At 38.1% G+C, this 20,893-nt stretch overlaps 1 protein-coding gene across 1 annotated transcript in view; it reads right to left on the bottom strand.

Moving 5' to 3' along the window:
- Window positions 1-19,819, bottom strand: part of LOC123680742 — a 257,482-nt gene extending 237,663 nt beyond the window's left edge. The window contains exon 1 of the mRNA XM_045618792.1: window positions 19,643-19,819. The gene's annotated coding sequence lies outside the window, so the exon portion shown is untranslated. The remainder of the gene's footprint in view (window positions 1-19,642) is intronic.
- Window positions 19,820-20,893: the final 1,074 nt, after the last annotated feature.

Genomic DNA, 20,893 nt, shown 5'->3' with positions numbered 1-20,893 from the left:
TTTGGATTTCTGTTCGTACCGTTAGCGATTTCTCGAAATGACAACCCCGCCTCCTGTACACCAATAATTCGACCTCTTTCAAATTCACTTAGCTGACGATAAATTCCGCGTACACGTACTTTAGGCTTTTTAACAACAACTAAACATAGACTTTGGATCCCCTGAAACAGCTGATTTGTTGTAAAATTGGAAAAACTTTCAGAAAACGACTACAATATTCGAATAACAAAAATTGTTTACATGATAAAACTCTTTGCTATACTTTTTTATACCAAAAAAATTTTTATTTTAATTTAAATTCAAGCAGCTCCCTCTAGGAGTGTCTTTGTCAGTTAGTATATTATCTAATGTACTATATTCATGCTCTAATTCCTCAACAGTGATTTTTCCAACAAACACGCTTAATGGAAAGTTAGTAGTCGAAATGTTTGGTAAACGGCAATAAAAAATTCCACGACAAAAGGGATCAGCTTCCAAGACAAATAAACCATTGCAGAATTGAAACTTCTCTAATTCCAACCCAAATCTGCAGAAAATTAGCGGCGTCAAACCCCTAAAATTCCAATAAACAATTTCTCCATCAACGTTCCATAGCATCATTTCCCGAAGGACGTCTAGAAAAAATCGGCCGAAAATCAGACAGCAGACAAATCGTCGAGTCTCTCCCAATTCCGAATAATAGCAATAAAGGCCTTCGCATCCTGTTAGGCCTGCAGGCTCCAGATCGATTGGCGCCCGTGGACCAACCTGACGGCAGCATCCACTCTCAGATAGAACACGTGCACCTGTCTCTGACGAACCGATAAAGGCGTCGGTTATGAAAATCGGCGCCGTTGTAAAGCGACATTTTTCGATTTTATATTTCCGACAACCCCAGCCCGGAAGACTGTTATTAGAAAATAAGACGTGGAGGGAGGGAGGACGTGCCAGAGTGGATCTGCATGTAATGGAATTCCTCGTCGTAGTTTTGGAGGCGGTGTTCTCGATATAAGCCGCTTATCCGGGAACAGTGAGTGGATTTATTGGTCCATCAATTCCGCTCTGTCATTCATTCCAACGTTCATTCATTTATTGGGAACGGTGTTTCGATCGATATTGGATGTACCTGTATGTGCTGTGAGTAAATCACGTCGTGTGTGGTTTCCTTTAGAGTCCTTTAGAGACGATTAGGGTTGTTTGGTGACACTCTGTGGCGTCGGTGTAATCGTAAAATGATCTTGAATGGAATTGATGCGGTTTTCAGAGAGTTGTTTCGGATGCCAATGTGTAGGCTCAATATATACAAATAATATATTTTTTATTGTGATAGTTATTATTTTCAAGGAATAAGTTTCGAGGCAGTGATAACCATCATTTAGAATAATTGAGACTTTATCTACGAGTATTTTTTGTCGATAACATGAAAATTAGTAGGTCAACCACTTACAATGAACAAGCTGTCGTAAACGAATTTGTATTTTGGCCAGAAAGAGATACATAAAGAAGGTATTGCGTTGTTTTAAGGAGATTTGAACTCGAAATTTGGAAAAAAAATTAATTTCCATCCAAAAACGTTATATCTCCTGAATTATTCGTCACAGACCCTTCAAATACAAACGTTTTTCAAACATCAATTTCCGATCCAGAACATACTGAAGTGTCAAGGGCGTAGCTCACTTCCAGGAGAAGTTGCTACCTCAGGAATATCATCAATTTTTTCTCGAAAATTTCAGATTTTTACCTATAATTTCTGAAATAATGTACGGATCGCTCAACTGCAAGCATTTTCGTGATCTACATATTCGAAGCAATCAATAAAATGATACAATATTCTCATGAAGGAACATTTATTCTCTTTCAATTATCTAAGCGTAAGGTATGGAAAATTCTAGGAAAATTTTTCGACAAAAAAATGTTTAGGTAAGATCGAAATTCGGCTTATCAGAGATTGTCAATTCTGGCCCCGCTCACCGATTCTTCGTAGAGCGCATGATTATGAGGGTATTTGAACTCGAAATTTAGGAAAAAATTGAATTTCCCTACAAAAACCGATATATCTCCTGAATTATCCGTCACAGACCCCTCAAATACAAACATTTTTCAAACATCAAGTTTCGATCCAACGCATACTGAGGTTTCAAGGACGTAGCTTTAGTCCAGGAGAAGTTGCGACCTCGGGAATATTATAATAATAATATATAATATATATTATATATTATTTTCGTGATCTACATAGTCGAACTAATCAATAGAATGATACAATATTTCCATGAAAGAACTTTTAATTTATTTCACTTTTCTAAGGGTTAGGTAGGTGCCTATAGAAAATCTTACGTAAATTTTGAAATCATTGAAATTGAATGATTGCATGCGATCGGAGTCGGAAACTAGAGTATTAGTTGCGCTAACCACATAGGGAACGGAGTTGTATTGCGCGTCTTCGTTCCCTAATGGATTATAGCCACTGGTTTCGCTAGCCCCATAGAAAACGGAAAAATGCGTCCCGCTCTTGGAGGTAGTTTATCCGGAATTTTAAAATTGTCTACATTCTACGAGTTTAGTTCCTTCTAATTGATTCACAGAAGTTATAAAACCATTATTTCTAATTCTTCTCCATTCCAAAGTCCTTTAGAAGATACCCACAAGGACGAATTGAGAATCCTTGAAGCTCAACGCATCACTCGTGCTCCTCTTTTTTACCCTTCACCCCCCGCAAGCAACACATTCCAATTTGAAGTCGATCTCGACGCAACACAGAAATGGGAAAATCAATTACTTGCCGAGACAATAAACTTTGTGTGCAGTCCACTCTGCTGAAGGTCGATTGGACTCCGGAGTGAAATTATGGAGCCTTGTTTCAGCTATTGTCACATATCGCCGCAAAATTCAGGATTATTGCACTTAAACAGCTTCAAACACTGCTCATAATCATTAACACGTTGTTACTTTCGATCGATTGTGAACTCGTGCTGCACCCATTTTGCACACAGCTTTCTCATGTACAAATATTCGTGAATGATATGATTTACACGTTCAGATAATATATTCACAATGTCTGCTATCTCGATCAACTTCACTTCATGGTTATTCAAATTTATTTCGTGAACTTTGTTGATTTTTTCGTCGGTAGCAGCCTCTTTTGGTCGTCCACTACGTTAGCCGTCTTCAAAGCTCATTCCACCACGTTTAAACTCAGCATACCAACCAATGATGGTTGATTTTCCTGGAAAGAGCCTGGAAACACTTCATAAAGCCAAGATTTTGCTTCAACTCTATTTATTCCCTTCAAAAAGCTTCATTTCATCAATACACGAAATTCTTTTTTTCCATCTTTTTTCAAATAACAAAAGTAGCTACGCTCACAACGCAATATCTCACAAACTAATGGTCGGACTGCTGTCAAATTTCGACACGTATCGGTTGAAGGTTGAAACTAACTAAAAAACATATGGATTTAATATTAGCACCGCCATCTGTGCATCAGACCGTGGACTTTTCAATTGGCCTAATAAAACCTCTATTTCGAATTCCTCTCCATACAAAAGATCTCCAGAAAATCCCCACAAAGACCAATTGGGAATCCTTGAAGCTAAACGCATCATCCTACCTCCTCTTTTCTACCCCTCACCCCCGCAAGCAACACATTCCAATTGGAAGTCGATGTCGACGCAACACAGAGAGATAGGGGAATCAATTACTTGCCGAGACAATAAACCTCTGGTTGATCTCGTTACCTCACGGCTGTAATTTCGCGATGCGTACCTTTTGTGGCGCCGCTTTTCCGTTTTCTAATTAACCCCATTCAAAGGAAAACTCACCACCCCTCCCTTCATCCATCGTCCTCTCTGTCAGTCTTTATTCGTTCTCTGTAATTAGGCAGTGACGTGGGCGAAATATGAAATTGAAAATCGTCGGGTTAATCTCTGGTTCTCGGAGTGATCGAAAGAAAGAGCAAGGGTTCACGAGAATTATCACTCGAGGTGTGAGCTATCTTGACGAGGAATATGAGATTTTACTTGTTATTAACTTTTCTGCCTTTGCTTCGTAAATCGTATATGGAAACTTTTGAAAACATATTTCGGTAGAAACACCCAACCTGCATCTGGTCAAACCACTTCCTAAGTCCGCACAAAGAGATATCGAAGGCTCTCTCAGACCTTGGTATCTTTTCCGTCTTCTTCTTCCACATATTGTAGGCCTTAGACCTGTACTTTCAACTCTCTGAGATATCAGATGTTGGTATCGCAGGGTATAATTCAAAAATCAAACTCGTAGCAGTCTCTATAACAAGCCAATTGAAAAGTACCTTGTCTACTATAGTATTACACATTTTTTCGACGAAATTCGATTTTATTATTCAACATAATTGCCTTCGAGGGCGATACAGCGATCATAGCGATCTTCCAACTTTTCGATACCTTATTTGTAGTACGATTTGTCTTTCGCTCCAAAATAGGCCTCAGTTTCGGTGATTACTTCTTCATTGGCGCTGAATTTCTTTCCAGCGAGCATTCGTTTCAAATCTGAGAACAGGAAAAAGTCGCTATGGGCCAGATATGGCGAATACGGTGGATGAAGAAACAATTCGTAGCCCAATTTATGTTTTTGTCATTGTTTTCATTGATTTGTGACACGGCGCATTGTCTTGATGAAACAGCCTTTTTTTTTTCTAATGGGTCCGTTTTTTAACGATTTCATCCTATAAACGATCCAATAACGCTATATGATCGCTGTTGATGGTCTAGCCCTTTTGGAGGTTATCAATGAATATTATATCTTGCGCATCCCAGAATACTAATGCCATGACCTTCCCAGCTGACAGCTGTGTTTTCCTCGCCTTGGATTCGGTTCATCGTGTGCAGTCCACTCAGTTGACTGTCGATTGGACTCTGGAGTGAAATGATGAAGCCATGTTTCATCCATTGTCACATATAGACGCAAACATTCAGGTTTATTGCACTTAAATTTCTTCAAACACTGCTCAAAATCATTAACACGTTGTTGCTTCTGATCGATTGTCAGCTGGCAAGACACCCATTTTGAGCTTTCTCATCTACAAATATTCCTAAATGATATGACTTACACGTTCAGATGATATCTTCACATTATCTGCTATCTCGATCAACTTCACTTTACGGTCATTCAAAATTATTTTGTTAACTTTTTTGATTTTTTCGTCGGCGAAAGCCTCTTTTGGGCGGTCACTGCGTTCGCCGTCTTCGGTGCTCATTTCACCAAATTTAAACTCAGCATACCATTCAATGATGATTGATTTTCCTGGTGTAGACCCAGGAAACTCTTCATCAAGCCAATATTTTGCTTCAACTGTATTTTTTTCCTTTTAAAAATCAATATTTTTTCAGCACACGAAATCCTTTTTTGTCCATCTTTTTTCAAATAACAAAAGTAGCTTCACCCACAACGCAATATCTCACAAACTTATGGTCGGACTGCTGTCAAATTTTGACACGTATGGTTCGAAGGTTGGTACCAACTATAAATAATATGGATTTAATACTGGCACCGCCATCAGACCGGGGACTTTTCAATTGGCCAAAAATGTTGAATTTGATAAAATCTGAAAGTTTTTCTGAGCATGTCCTTCACACAGGTACCCACGACAATAGAGTTTGGGTTGTGAGAACTTTGGCAGGTAACAGGTATTAAAGATGTTTGAAAGAGTGCCTTAAATTCTTCAAATTATAGAGCTCAATTTGAGAAAACTCGTCTACCATTGCCGGACACTTATGACAGTCGCTACCCCATCTCAGACACCCTTAAAAACCTCTACCATAATGCCAAATGTGTCAACCTTGACTAAGACTCAGTGATGATTCAGAATAGGCTTCATCTGAGCCTGGCCACAAGACACCCTGTATCCTTTATATTCAATCGAACAATTTTTGACTAAGTCTTTGAATTTTTCGATTCTTTTACTCTCCAGAAAATCATACGAGTAGATTTTAAGTGCAGATAACAAATGAATAAACACGTGAAAGCACCCGCCATCACCACATTACTTCCAGAAGAGCCTAGGGCTTTCTCGATCCCTTTCACGCTATCGGAACGCTCGATATATCCAGCGTGCAATCGAACGGCTTGTTGAATTATCCATGACTTTCTTTCTCTAAACCCCCTTCCCCTCCTGTTTTGCGCCCGTGGCTACAAACAACGCGATTTGCTCCATCTGGCTTGTCCTTGATGAGGAAATCTATTGGCAGCATCCTCGTTTTCAGTCGACTGGCTTTCAAGCCTCAAGCCCCGGCTCCACTCAGACGACATCGCATTAGGGGTTTTTCCCCTGGCATCAGCCGATGTTAGCATCGGCTGTTAGGCCACTACGAACAAATGCACTGTATTATTCTTACGATACACAACAGGCATTATGGAAATGCCTTACCTCGGCCGCATTAATATGTACATTTTGTAGTGAGGCAACTTTTGGCGCTCACTCACTCTGATTATACGAATTTCCATTGCAAATGTCATCTCTCTTAAGGCTGTCACTGCTGCGTCTTGCCTCTCTTTATTGGGCGCTGAGGAAATTCGTCTCAGATGGCGTTTGTCTATTCAGAGGAGTGTAATTATCGCGCGTTGTTGTACTCAGCTTCAATTTGTCCGAGACCAGGGGTTTCTTAGAGCCGGATACATTATTGAAATGTTTTACGCAACGTCTGAGTTCGGTCGATGACGGTGTTTTTGAATTGTTTTTTTGCTCTTGTGGGGTGAGAGATGGGTTCAAGTTAGTAAGTGATTTTTGAACATTTTTTTTGAGTGATCAAGAGCTCTGAATTTACCTATGAAATTCATGAGCTAAACACTGGTTTCTCTCTATGGGTATACAGTTTTAGTTGGAGTTTGAATTGAACGATTTTTTCAACATTATTCCTCATTCATTCTACGAATTTCCATATTCTCTTTTGGTCATCTGCTGAAATCATTTCAACTATAGGTCTAGTGTGACATCAAATCTTGTATACCCCTTTGAGGATTTGGGAGAGCTGAAATAGTACAGGGTCTTAAAAAATGACAGTAATATCGCAGTTACCTTTGGATTATTTTTTGCCGCCTCTCACTGGCCTCACTGAGAGTCCTAACTGTAAAAGCGTCTTCAAATGCAAAAGAAAAGATTCTCTTTCACCAAGACAATGCTCCTTGTCACAAATCGATGAAAGCTATGATCGAATTGAACAGATTGCGCTTTCAACTTCTTGACCCTTCAGCTCATTTTCCAGATCTATCCACCAGTGATTACTGGCTCTTTGCAGACCTCAAAGCAATGCATCAGGAAAAAAAAATTGACCCAAATAAAAAATTGATTGCTGACTTTGAAGGAAAGAATAATCTTTCTACAGAAAAAGTAGTGAAAAGTTAGAACAACGTTGTAGTAACATTATCATTCTTGCAAGTGACTATCTTGACGAATAATTCTCAAGAAAAATGGGGAAAGCATTATTTTGGGTTTTGGGTTTTGAATTCTCATGAAGTCATAGTCAAGGTTATTAGATTTAGCATCATGGTGAAGGATCTCCTTGTAGAGAAAGGTATTGAACAAAAAATCCATCTGTTGTCAAGGTGACCAATGTTGACGAATTAAGTTGGATTTGAAAAAATGTTATCCACCTCCTTTATTAATCAACTATAAACAACACGGTGAATAAATATATTATTATACTTCATAATTCTCAAGGAAAGAGCAACCTATGACATAAAACAGAATATATTGTAGAGAACCGGAGACACAAAATCGATAAAGCTTTGGGTAAACCAACTAAGCCTCTTCTGGCCAAACTACTCACAGAGTAAAGTCGAAATAACACAGACGAGCTCCGGATTATCTTCTTCCCCAGTCCTAGGTCTCGGTAAAAGAAACGAAACAAGCAAAAACAAAATTCCCAGCAGGGGCACAAACTACTCATTACAGAATATCATGCATGTTCTTCCGTCTAGTTTGCCTAATTTCCTCCGTGCTGGAATATTTACGTCTGCTGAGCGCCTGCATTAGCATCAGGAATAACTGGCCAAGGGCGTAGATCTTTTTCTTTTAATGGGGGGGTAATCGAAAAAAATTTTTTCGACGACATTGCTTACTCATATCTATAACGTGAGAAAAATAGGTTTGTTGACGAAGTTTGCACCAAATTACTTGAACAAATTTTTTTTTATTACCAATTCGATTGTTCTTACCTTATACTGGATGTTCCTAAATTAGTGTTACGGAGGAAAATGAGATATTTCTTGGATAATTTTGGGAAAAAAAGTTCCATGACTATAAGCCTGCAAACTCTTTGTTTTCGAGATACAGGGTGTTTCTAGAGTGTCGTACTTTTTAGCGATGCTTATATCAGTTTATCAAATCTTCATTAATCTTCGCTACAGAGTGGGTAAATAAGTACCAAAACTTATAATTAATTCATTCATCACAGCTTACTAGCTGGATTTTTATAATAATTTGGATTTTTCTGAGGATTACTTGAGATGTGGTTGAATTTTTTATCTCGAAATCGATAGCAAATACGATAAAACTATAACAAACCAAAAAGTGTATTATTGGACTTGAGTTATTCTCACATTTTTAAACTACCAGCGGTTCACCAACAAATAGTTCTGAAGGAAAGAATCAAGCACCCTTCCAGAAAAAATATCACCCTGTGGAATTGCATTCAAAATTAGCATATAACATGATGAAAACTAAAATTGATATATCTATGGTCAATTCAAATCAATTATCTTGTGAAGGGAAGGTTCTATGAGTAAAAAAACTTAAACTTTAACACCTGTATCTCAAAAACAAAATGTTTGGGGACTCATGTTATAGACTTTTTTTTTAAATAATCCAGGAAATATATCATTTTCATTTATACCTCCAATTTAGGAACACCGTGTAGATATAGTCAATTCAAAACTGATGTCTTCACAAATAAATTGCAATTGCAATTGCAACACAATAAATTGTACAATACAGCCCAGACAATTTTTCGATGCGAATTACTCAGTTCAGTTCTTTGATAACTACACTATTGATATTTTGTGACGAGAATGATACAAAAAACCGAAAACAAAGGGTAAGTGTATAGCGATGAAGGATGCAAACATAACAGATGGCAAATAAGAGGCCGAGAAAGCGGATAGATAAAGGCAAATAATAAACCTCGGACAAAGAAGTGTCTGTAGTGTAATAAAAGTACTTATCTTGAGAGCGATAATAAACTCCTAAACCGTAAAAGGGTCCAATTTTTTACTGCCGTGTGGATTTTGAAGAAAAGTGAAATGATTATTGGTTCATCTTATGAAAAAATTTTTGTTCTTCGTCTTCGCGATATGGTAATTTGGAAATCTTGGGGGGGGGGGTTCCCCCTTATTTCTACGCCCTTGAGTCTAGAACGTCCGTAGGAAATACTAAGTGAAATGTTGTGTTGGGACCCTTTGGAAAAAGCGCAATATCGGAGGCTAAAACAAAAACCACGTATTCGTTGTGACGGTTTGAAGAATGATCTTGGAACGTGTTAAAACGAAGTCAGAGACTGTTTTAAGGACGTCTTGTGGGGACTGCCAAAAAACGCCAGGGAAAAAATGGGAGAAATATTGCTTTTGTAATAAAAGGGATTCTGAGTTATTTGATTCGAGAGGAGGTTGGATGCTCCAGGGTATTTTTTACGATTTCGCTTTCTGAAGTAGCGATTTATTGGATGTATCGTGCTAGGATATGCTTTATTATTTTTTCGGGAACGACTTCGGCTGTGTTGGAAGCCGTCCAATATTTGGAAATGAATGAATTGTTTTTGTTTCTTCTACCCATTTAGGATTTAAAGAAAATGAAACAAGTTCGAGTAGTTTTTTGTGGCACATATTTTTTTGTCACCTAGTAACACTAAGCGAAACACAATTTCTCAAATGAGAACAATTTCTTGAGATCGAATTCTTATCTAAAATATAGTGAGGTTTCAAGTGCGTAGCTTATCTCCTGAATGAATGGCAGCTTTGGGAAAACTATCAATTTTTTTATTGAAAAATTCATATTTATACCTTTAATTCCTCGAGTAATAGATAAATCGCCCAAATGCAAGCTTTTTCATGATCTACGTAATCCAATCAATCGATAGAAGAGTACAATATTCCCATGGACTTTTAAATTTTTTTAAATTTTTTAAGGTCTACGTATGGAAAATTCTAAAAAATATTTTCGACAAAAAAACTTTCGGGTAAGCTTAAAATTCGGCTAATTATGGAACATCAATCCTGACACCGTTCACCGATTTTGCGTAGACCTCACAGTTTTGAGGAAATTCAAGCTCGAAATTTGGGAAAAAAAGTAAAAATTCAATCCTTATCCAAGAATCGTTTTATATCCTTAAATGTGCATCACATACCCCTCAAATGAAACGTTTTTCAGAGATCGAGTTCTGATCTGAAACATAGTGCGCTTCCAAGTGCATAACTGATGTCTAGAAGAAGTGGCAGTCTCGAGAAAATTATCATTTTTTTTGTTTCGAAAATTTCGGATAATTACCTATAATTCATGAAATAATGAAAAATTTGACCAACTGCAAACATTTTCGTGATCTACGTAACCGAATGAATCAATAAAAAGGTACAATATTCCCACGAAAAGGAACTTTTTCTTTTTTTCAGTTAACCTAAGTATGGAAAATTCTGCAATAATTTTTCCACAAAAATTTTTCGGGTGAACTCGAAATTCGACTAATTATGGGTCTTAATTCTAACAACGCTCACCGATTTTTAGTAGACCTCAAAGTTTTGAGAAAATTTAAACTCGAAATTTGGGAAAAAACTGTATAAATTGAATCTTGTAATCCTATCGATTACATCTGTTGACAGCTTGTCATCGACAGCAATGACGTGAATAACGTCAAAATAAGCAATTTTCTGTTGATTGGCATGTACTCCACACTGTAGGGGTTATGATTGAAGGTTATAGGCAATATAATTCCATGCTATTGTTTATTGCAGCAGGTCTCAGTTGGTAATCATACGAAACAATATTAATGTCGATCGATATGTTAATGAAGTATCCTTCCATTCCTTCAGGACACGATTTTTCAACAGGATAATGATCGTGGTGACCTAGATCCCTCGACCTTGTACCAATCAAGATGGATAGGAAACTGAAGATATGATCCAATCTCTCACAAACACTAGAAGCTATCTGGCATACATTGAAGATGCAATACCTCACGAGGATATCTATCATCTGGTGGAATCCATGTCAAAAAGGTTTTGGGAGTGTTAAACTAATGTGTTCAACACATCTTTATGAAAAATGCCTTCCTCTTATGTTCAATTTTTTTTAATTTGTACAATCCTGACTAGGTAAACATTTAATTTAGACGCAAACCTTCAAAGCCTTCTTGGTATAGCATTTTATGTTATAGAGAATAATATAACGCCTGCCAAAATGAATTAATTTTTAGAGCTTAAAATAGAAAATTCAGATCCATTTGAATATTCCGGCAAATGGTAATGTGGCTTGATCGGACAATTCGCGTGGGAGATGTTGTTTAATATAGTTGTTCAACACTGTAACCTCCCATGATGATTTGGACTACATGACTGCACAATTTGGGACGATAATGACAGATGCTACTTCGGAAACAGTTCCGCTGCAACCAAACGAATTCCGGGTATCCTCGCTGAATGGACCTATACAATCTGCATTCAACATCGATTCAATTCACTACGGAAGTGGAAATATCCGAGTTAGCCGCTTTTATTGCACATTTGGACGAATCGAGAAAATGTATAATAAACTTAATTTTGCGAGTCCAAGAACTTTATATAGGTCTAACATTTCACTGTAGTTTCTATGGAGATATGGTTAATTCCTTATTTAGCGCCATCTGCAGAAATATAGAAAAGTTAAGTAAGTGAGTGAGTAAATAAGTATATTAACTTTGCGAGTCCAAGAACTATAAGTTTTCCATTTTAGTGTCGTTTGTATAGAGTTATGGTTAATTTTTCATTTAGCGCCACCTGTGGAAATATAGGAAAGTTAAGTAAGTATAATGAACTTGCGAGTCCAAGAACAATAGGTCATAGCATTTTACTGTCGTTTCTGTAGACATAAAATTAATTCTTCATTAAGCACCATCTTCGGAAATATAAAACAGTCGAGTGAAATGAGTAAGTAAGTATAATGAACTTAAAATTGCGAGTCCAAGAACTAGAGGTCTTACATTTCACTGTCATTTCTAGAGAGAAATGGTTAATTTTTTACTTTACATATCAAATTGAATTTTCAGAGGATCGATGAATTCTATTACAAATCTGAAAAAAAACAAATAGGAGGCAACTCTCAATTAGTTTACACTCCTCTTAATCTTTCATGATTCAAACTGTCCAAAAAAAAATGGCGTGTTCACTCTATTGCGAACTTTGCTCCGTACAACTCTTTATGAACTCCAGTTCTTTAATCTCCCAACAACTCGAATCGTGACCTCCACCAACAAAAACGGTCCGAACAGAAAAAAAAACCTCATATAAAGAATTTCCCGCCTACCCAGAACATATAAAACTACAGGATTTCTCTCAACTGTGAAAAGAATCGAGTTTTTCGGTACGTTTAGAGAGAGAGGGGGGAGAGCATTTGGCAAAATGCGCCGGTAAACGGTTCAAAGGTTAACTACAAACAGCTCTCGTTGTTCGCTCCATAAAGCCCAGAGATCACGGCAGGCTGTGAAAAAAACCGGGGAATTTTGGGGTTGGTACTCGCGGCGTAAACCCCCCATTCTTCTGTCGCTGTTTTCGTTCCTTGACACCGATATACAACATCATTAAGCCCCTTGTAAGACAATAGGGTTGTGGACGTTCCGACAGAGCGATTCACCCCAAGTATTCTATTAGAATTGTTGACGCTTTCACTTTCAGGTTAGGTGTTTTCGGTTTGGGATCTTCACGTTCCTACGTGTCTGTTTTTGGAGGATGCGGTTTGTATTTTAAAATAATTGGGTTCAGTCGATAGAGGTTATATTTCACTCAATAATTTCAGGGATGTACTCGTTCAATTTGTGACTTGGGTCTTCTTTTGCATTTGAGAACATTTTTTCTTGATTTCTGCATTCAATCGGTTCAGTTACGTTATGTACATAGAAGTACAACTTTTCTTCTTTATTGTCAATCGCTGGCCACTACTTTCTCCCATCTTTCGGGCAGCATACAAATCCCGCGTTGAAAAAACTATTCATTTTTTGAAGCTTTCCACGAATCGATCCAATTCTTACTTATTCATAAGACCGGAAGTGCCGGTCAGCCAGGCCGTGTGCCATTGATCGAAATAAGTGATAGTCTGAGGAAGCAACGTCTGGAGAATAAGGCGGGTGGGTTTGTCTTGACCACTTTTGCAACATGGGGTCGAGCATTGTCATTCTGTAGAATCACTTTATCATGTCTCTCGTTGTATTGCTGCCGTTTGTCTTTCAAAGCTCGGCTAAAACGCATTAATTGCTTTCGATAACGATCAGCTGTGATTGTTTCAGTCGTTTTTAGCATCTCATAATACTCTACGCCGAAATGATCCCCTCAAATACTGAGCATGACCGTGAATATTCAGTTCGACCGTCGACGTGGAAGCAAAGACGGAATATCCCCATGATTTTCTGCGCTTGGGAATATCGTAATGAACCCATTTTTCGTGTCCAGTTACAATGCAAATCAGAAATCTCTTCCGTCTTTGCCTTGCGAGCAGCTCTTCACAAGCAAACAAAAGCCGTTCAACATATATCGGCCTTTACTCGTACGGCGCCCAATTTTCTTGTTTCTAAATCATTCCCATAACTGTCAGGCGTTTTGAAATGACTTGTTGCGTCACTTCTAATGATCCTGCCAATTCTTGTTGCGTTTGACACGAGCCTTGATGAAGTATCAGAAATCTGGGTCTGATTCTGGATGAAACACTCTCTTGGTATACCCAAAATTTTCATCTTTAGTGACAAAATTTTTATTGCTTGCATCAGCTTCGTTTTCTAGAGAACTTCTTGCCATTTAGTTCCTATACTTCGAACAATTTAGGGATGTTCGATCATATCAGTTAGTTCAAGCAAGACCTAAATTTGTAAATCATAAAACAACGCCGCATTTGGCATACGCTTCTCTTAGGGTATATGATTCTGAAATCGCAGGAACCTACGTATTCATATCACAATCTATGGCTTCTTGGAGATGTTCGCCAGACAAAAGTGCTTGACATTTTCACTTTGAGGATGCCTTCACATCTCACAAATTTCCCCATAATATGAAAAAGGTACTTAGCGGGTACAAATCCAAACTATTTCACAGCCTTTATCCTGAAAAGAGTTATTTTTTTCCGATCAATGTTCTAGACGTTACTTCGACGACTAACAACTTTGCAGGCATAGATTTCTATAGGAGCGTATTCAAATCAATGTCTCTGGTTTAAGTCTTTATTAATTGATCTGATTTGTTTTCCTCTACGATTTCATATCGATTAATTGTCAATTGATCATTCGAACACCTGAATGAAGTGAAATAACCTAGAACAAAACATACACCTCCTTCATTTATGAAAACTTTTCGATTCAGAATATCACCTCATCGTTCAACTCAACAAATTCCACCCCACCACTCACAAAACCTTCAGTTCCACCATCAATACATCTCTCCAATTTCCATTGATACCAAAATGTCATCCCCTACCTCTTCCCTTGAACAAACTCCCAGTAATGACAAAGTATCAGCATTCCCGAAACGTCGGATGTACCGCTACCGTCCCCGAAATCAGCACAATCGAAACCCTACCGCTCCCGAATCCAGCCCAGAATTGAAAAGAAAACAGGAAGGAAACCATAACGCATCGGGATGCCGACAGGCCTCCAAAAGAACAATCAGCTCGACTAACGAATTGCCCTTCTGCAGACGACTCTGTCTCTGTCCCTGCACACACGCACACGTGACAAGACCGCTCGTGCGACAACGGAACCCTTGGGCGCTGAAAGGATTCACTTCCCGATAGGAAGCGATGGGATAGCGACAAAGGACGCACACAGTGAGCTGAAAAGGACGCAGCGAGTTGCGTCATCTTTGACTCGACTCAAGGGTCGAGGTTGGGATTTAGCGAGGCTTCGTAGGTGAATGGAGACCCTATAATTGGCGAAAAGGATAATGAGGATTCAGGAATTAAGCGAGGAGGACTTCTAGATTTCCACTCGAGCCCTTAGAAGCCTTTTGAGAGGGTTTATCCACATATGAGTCTCTTCTCGAGGATGAATAGAGCGTAGCGGATCTTTTGACGTTTCATACGTGGAATGTGTGACAACTGTCGGGGTTTTTATGGTTCGTATTGATATCTTGTCTCTTTGAAAAGAGTTTGTTCTGTTGTTCGAGCTTTTGATAAGATATCTCTTATAATATGTGTTCACAAAGTTGATTCAAGATGATTCTGGCGCTATATAAAGAAGTGGTCATATTTTCATGGAAATTAGATCGAAATTCAAAGTCAACTTCATGGGAAATGAAGAGTAAGTGAGCACTCCCGTACCTCTGAACATCCAATGATATAGAAATATTTGAATCTTCTCTATCCCTTTTCGATCTTTCAGAAGCTTAGAGGTAAGAGAACAGCTTGTGTTCTGTGTAGGGTTTGTTCCTGTGTCCAATCACTATTTTAGTCCTGGCATTGTTACCACAACGTTTGGTTTGCATAATCAGAACAATAAAGAATATCTACACGAAAAACTGAATATGATCAAATATTGGTAAAATGGAGCTTCTGGAAAAGGACGCAGTAAGTTACGTCATCTTCAACTCAACTCAAGGGTCGACATTAGGATTTACCGAGGCTTCGTAGGTGAATAGAGACCCTGTAATTGCCGAAAAGGATAATGAGGATTCAGGAATTAAGCGAGGAGGACTTCTAGATTTCCACTCGATACCTTAGAAGCCCTTTGAGAGGGTTCATCCACATATGAGTCTCTTCTCGAGGATGAATAGAGCGTAGAGGATCTTTTGACGTTTCATACGTGAAAAGTGTGACAACTGTCAGGGTTTTTTTGGTTCGTATTGATGTCTTGACGCTTTGGAGAGATTTCGTTTTGTTGTTCGAGCTTTTAATGAGATATCTCCTAAAATACGTGTTCACAAAGTTGATTCAAGATGATTCTGGCGCCATATAAAGAAGTGATCTTATTTTCATGAAAACTTTATCGAAATTCAAAGTCAACTTCATGCGAAATGAAGAGTAAGTGAGCACACCAGTACTGCTAGACATCTCAGTGATAGAGAAATATTTCAATCTACTCTATCCGTACTCTCCTAGATCTTTCAGAAGCCGAGTTAAAAGAACAGCTTCTGTTCTGTGTAGGGCTTGTTCCTATGTCCAATCACTACTTCAGTCATAGCATTGTTACGGCAACATTTGGCTAGCACCATCAGAACAATAAAGATTATCTACACAAAAAACAGACAACGGCCAAAGAAGCTTCTGGACAAGTCCTCAGTTTAAAGATCAATGTAATGAATGGTGAAAAGCGTTAACACATGGATGACCCTTCAGATGAGGTTATAAATTGGTTTATAGGACCTCATTAGCCTAATGCTCAGCAATCAAATTCCCTTAACTGAAGACAAGACAAGTAGGTCAACCCATCGCTTCAACTAACAGTTCTGTGTACTTGCATTTCAACAGCAAGTTCAATAACATGTCGCTCTACTGTCCTGCCTTACCCTTTCACGAATCACGGTCAACATGCATTCGTGGTCAGCATTTCGGTGCTCTGCTGGATATAACAATAATTGATGCATCAGGTAATTTCGAGATAGTGCAGACCCACAACTGAATAGAGAGCAAGGGACAATGTGTCTTAAAATGTGTGATGTTTTGTTAGCTCATGTCAAGCATAGGTCTATGAATTCATGCTTTTATTTTTGAAAAAAAAAAATTTCAGTGGTAACCAATATCCATCGTGCCACAATCAAATTAAATATTCCTCTCAACCCAACCATGAGGCAAACAACAAATAATGATTTGATGTTGAAACGAATTGAGTGTGCAGACATTATCGATTCAAAATTCATAACAAGCAATTATCATATTTTCATTTCATTCAACCGCACCAATACCATTCTAACTCAAATTGAACATTGGTAATTGTAATGGAAATTTAATGTAACTCTGGTATGGCGAACCAATACAGAATTTCATCACAAAATATACGAATTAGTCACTCGTGATTATCATATATTTGGACATACTTTTCAGGTGGGAAAATGTGAAATTGGACATATGAATTTGTAATATTGGGTTCGTACTTTTCCTATATTTCCCTTAATGGGGAAAATTATCGAATTTTAGTAACTGAATATCGGTCAAAATAGAGAGTTATGAGATTCATATAATATTCAACCGCAAAACAACAATTAACTATGTGTAAACTCATGGAAACCGTTGAATATTAATCAATTCATTAAAAGTTGTCAATGTTGTCATTGTATTTTGAATAAAAGATAATTTCAGCCTAATAAGTTTTCTTATCTGTATATCTCGACTATGATGAGTTCTGAGAAAAGACCCCCAAAGAAATGGTGAAGGTTCAAATGAAAGTTTCTCGCAGGATTTAGTATGGCATAGAAAGTTTGGGAATCAAGGGGAAACTCTGCATGGACGAGCAGTTGAATAAGTCGACGATAACAATTTTAAGACCTATGAATGGGACATCTTCGAACTAAAATGAATTGTCAGAAAATCAGGTTGATAGAAGTGCCAATAATAACAGACAAGAAGAGACATAAATGTTATTCTCTTCGAAAAAAACTAGAACAAGTTTGGCTACGAGAAAGTTGTCGTTTGAAATTATGAGTTAATTTTATGCTGGTCGGAAGGAATGTTGCGAGAATATAGAAACAGTGGAATAGTAATAAATTCAATAAAGTTGCAATATACAGGGTTAGAACCACAAGGATAACGAATACCGTTAGACAAACAGGGTGGCCTAAATTACAAAAAAAAGTTGCGTTATTTAGGGATGAATGTGTTGGTGTGAAAAGATCAGAAATACATATCTCCATTGGTTCCCGAGATATCCCAAAAAAACTGAAAATCGAGATTTTCTTCTTTTTCTGTATAATTCATTTGTTTTTGGAGATAACTTCTCGAAATTTGGTTTATAGTAATTATCGAACACTGAGATACTAATAGTGTCTTCAGATTTTTTCTGTTTTCCATTGTTTCAGAGACGCGATAGTCAAGTGATGATTACAAATAACAACTTTTCAAATTTGGGTTCCTAGACTCGATGATATTTTTGTAGAGTGTGATACATTGTTTAATTCGTATTTTTTTTTCGTTATCACCTCATAAGAAAAACCAATATGGCGTCCTTAGAAAAAAATTGACTATCTCATCTCTGAAATAATGGAAAACAGAAAAAATCTAAGGACACCATTGAAGTTTCTATATTGGATAATGACTACAAACCGAATTTCGTGAAGAACTCCAGAAACATATGAGTTATACAGAAAAAAAGGAAATGTCGATTTTCAGTTTTTTCGAGATATCTTAGGAACCATTGGAAATATTCTGTATCTGTTAACAACACACTAATCCCGAAATAACGCAACTTTTTTGTAGTTCAAGCCACCCGGTATCTCTAACGGTTTTCGATATCCCTGTAGTGCAGTTCTAACCCTGTATTTTGAATGAAAGATAAGTTCAATCTGATGAGTTTTCTGATCGGAACACATTATCGAGGTGTTTTTTCTCAATAAGAACCAACCAATAAATGTAATTTCGTCTTCTACAGTACACAAGATGTTCCTAGATTGGAGGTACCAAAAAATGACAGATTTCTCATTTTAAAAGAAAGCTTTGTGTTCGGGATACAAATTGTTGAAATTTGATTGTGTTTTCCTAGTTTTTTCTCATAACATCTTTCCACCACAAAATATTCAAATCAAATTTGGCATAGGTATTCCCATTTGAAGTTTTCATCATGTGAAATACTAACTTCGAATGCAAGTCTACAAGGTGACATTTTTTCTAGAACAGTGCACGCTTCTTTCCTCCACAACTTTTTTTTTTTTGGACCATTGGTTGTTCACAAAAATATGAAAAAAAACTCTGGTCTAGTACTACACTTCTTGGTTCCCTGTGGTCTTTCGCATCTGCTACTGATATCGAGAAAAAAAATTTCAAACAATTCCCTAGTAATCCTCAGGAAAAACAAATTACTATAAGGACCCAGTAAGTAAGCTGTAAAGAATAAATCAATCATAAGTTTTGGTACTTATTGACTCAATCTTTAGCGAAGATTAATGAAGATTCGATAAACTTTATGCTCATCACTACAAAGTAGGACTTCAAGCAACACTCTGTACCTCGAAAACAAAGCTTTTGCGGACCCATGATTATAGAACTTTCTTTTCTTCAAATTATCTAAGTTATCTCTCTTTTTTCTTTGTACCACCAATTGGGGAACATTCTATATAGAGCGTGCCATAAGAAAGTCCCTAAGAGAATTTAAATCACTTCTTTTTTAAATATCGACAAAGAAAGAGCACTAAAAATCGAATCAAAAAACTGTATCGAGCATCATTAAAACATTCAAATCCAAACTGTAAAAATCAAAACACACAAATCTCAATCTGGACCATCATCCCACATACCCCAACACACAAACTCCCCCAAACTACTCACATCGTCCACCTAAGACACCCTCCGGACGTCCAACCGTCCGAAAAACGTCCTCCGAACACACCCACCAAATGGCACCCCTGAAGGGACCACCCGACGACGTTATTAACGGACGCGACGCGATCCACTGGAACTTCTCGTCGGGAAACCGCGCGTTTGCCGCACCGTGTACCACCGAGCTGTCGCGCGAACCGTCAGACACTGAGAGAGGGATGAGCGAACGCGCGAGAGGCAGCAGCAGCCCTAGCGCGACGTCGAGGACCCGTATCGGACGTTCGGCAGAGTGCCGCGCCACCCCCGGACTCCGGAATCCGTGTCAGTGGGACGACGATGGAAGATGAGGGGCTGAGAAAGTTATCCGATAAATGTTTCCTGCCGGGACTCTTGCATCCTGCCATTTTTCTGCAGATGGGGGCGAGGGTGATGGCTTGGAGGAGACCTGTTGATGAAGGGAAGGCGGTGGGTGTCGGGTATGAAGGTGTTGAGATATACGCAATGTATATTGTGTTCGTTGGATGGACGAATGACGTCCGTTGTGTTTGACTCGTTCTTATTGGCAATAATAGGAGCAGACTGGGTTCTGAGATGTTCTAAAACTCCTCTGGAGATCATTCATGATGTTGATCAATCAGACGACGTCTTTTGAAGCCTTGACTGTCACACTCGAAGTATTGAAAAATCCCCGGATGAAGTTGCTTTACCCACTAACATAAATTGAGAATTCTAAAACTGATTGGCCAGGATTGTCTACTTCTTCTTCTCCTTCTTCCTCTTGATATACTTTTTCAGCCTTTTTTTCAATCTAATCGTTCATTTCATTAGATGTTGATATCTCATAAGTCTCCTGGTTTCCGGGTATCCATTCTTGCTATCTTATTGCAGAACATTCTTTCCATCCCACGATTTCTCGTACTCCAAGCTCCTCACTTATTTTCGAGTTAGGTATACGATCTTTCTGTGTGTATCCCTATATTTCTCTAAGCATTCTCATTTTAGCTGTTTGCAGAATTGGTGTCGTTTCACTCTTTGCAGATCTTTTGTGGAGAGGTTTCATTTTGATATTTATTTTTTTTATTATCTCGATTCCTAGGTACTTCTGTGAGCTGTAGGTTTATCATCCACCTCTATTCTGCATCTTAAAGGCTTCTTGGCAATTACTTTCGATTGTCTACCTCTTCACAAATCTAGTATGGATGCTTTTTAGGCAAACCAGTTTTAATCGTATATTATTGTCATACCTTATACGAAAACTTC

This window comes from Harmonia axyridis, chromosome 5 (genome assembly GCF_914767665.1).
Source record: "Harmonia axyridis chromosome 5, icHarAxyr1.1, whole genome shotgun sequence".
In the NCBI taxonomy this organism is placed as follows: Eukaryota; Metazoa; Arthropoda; class Insecta; order Coleoptera; family Coccinellidae; genus Harmonia; species Harmonia axyridis.
This window is presented reverse-complemented; position numbering and strand designations above follow the sequence as displayed.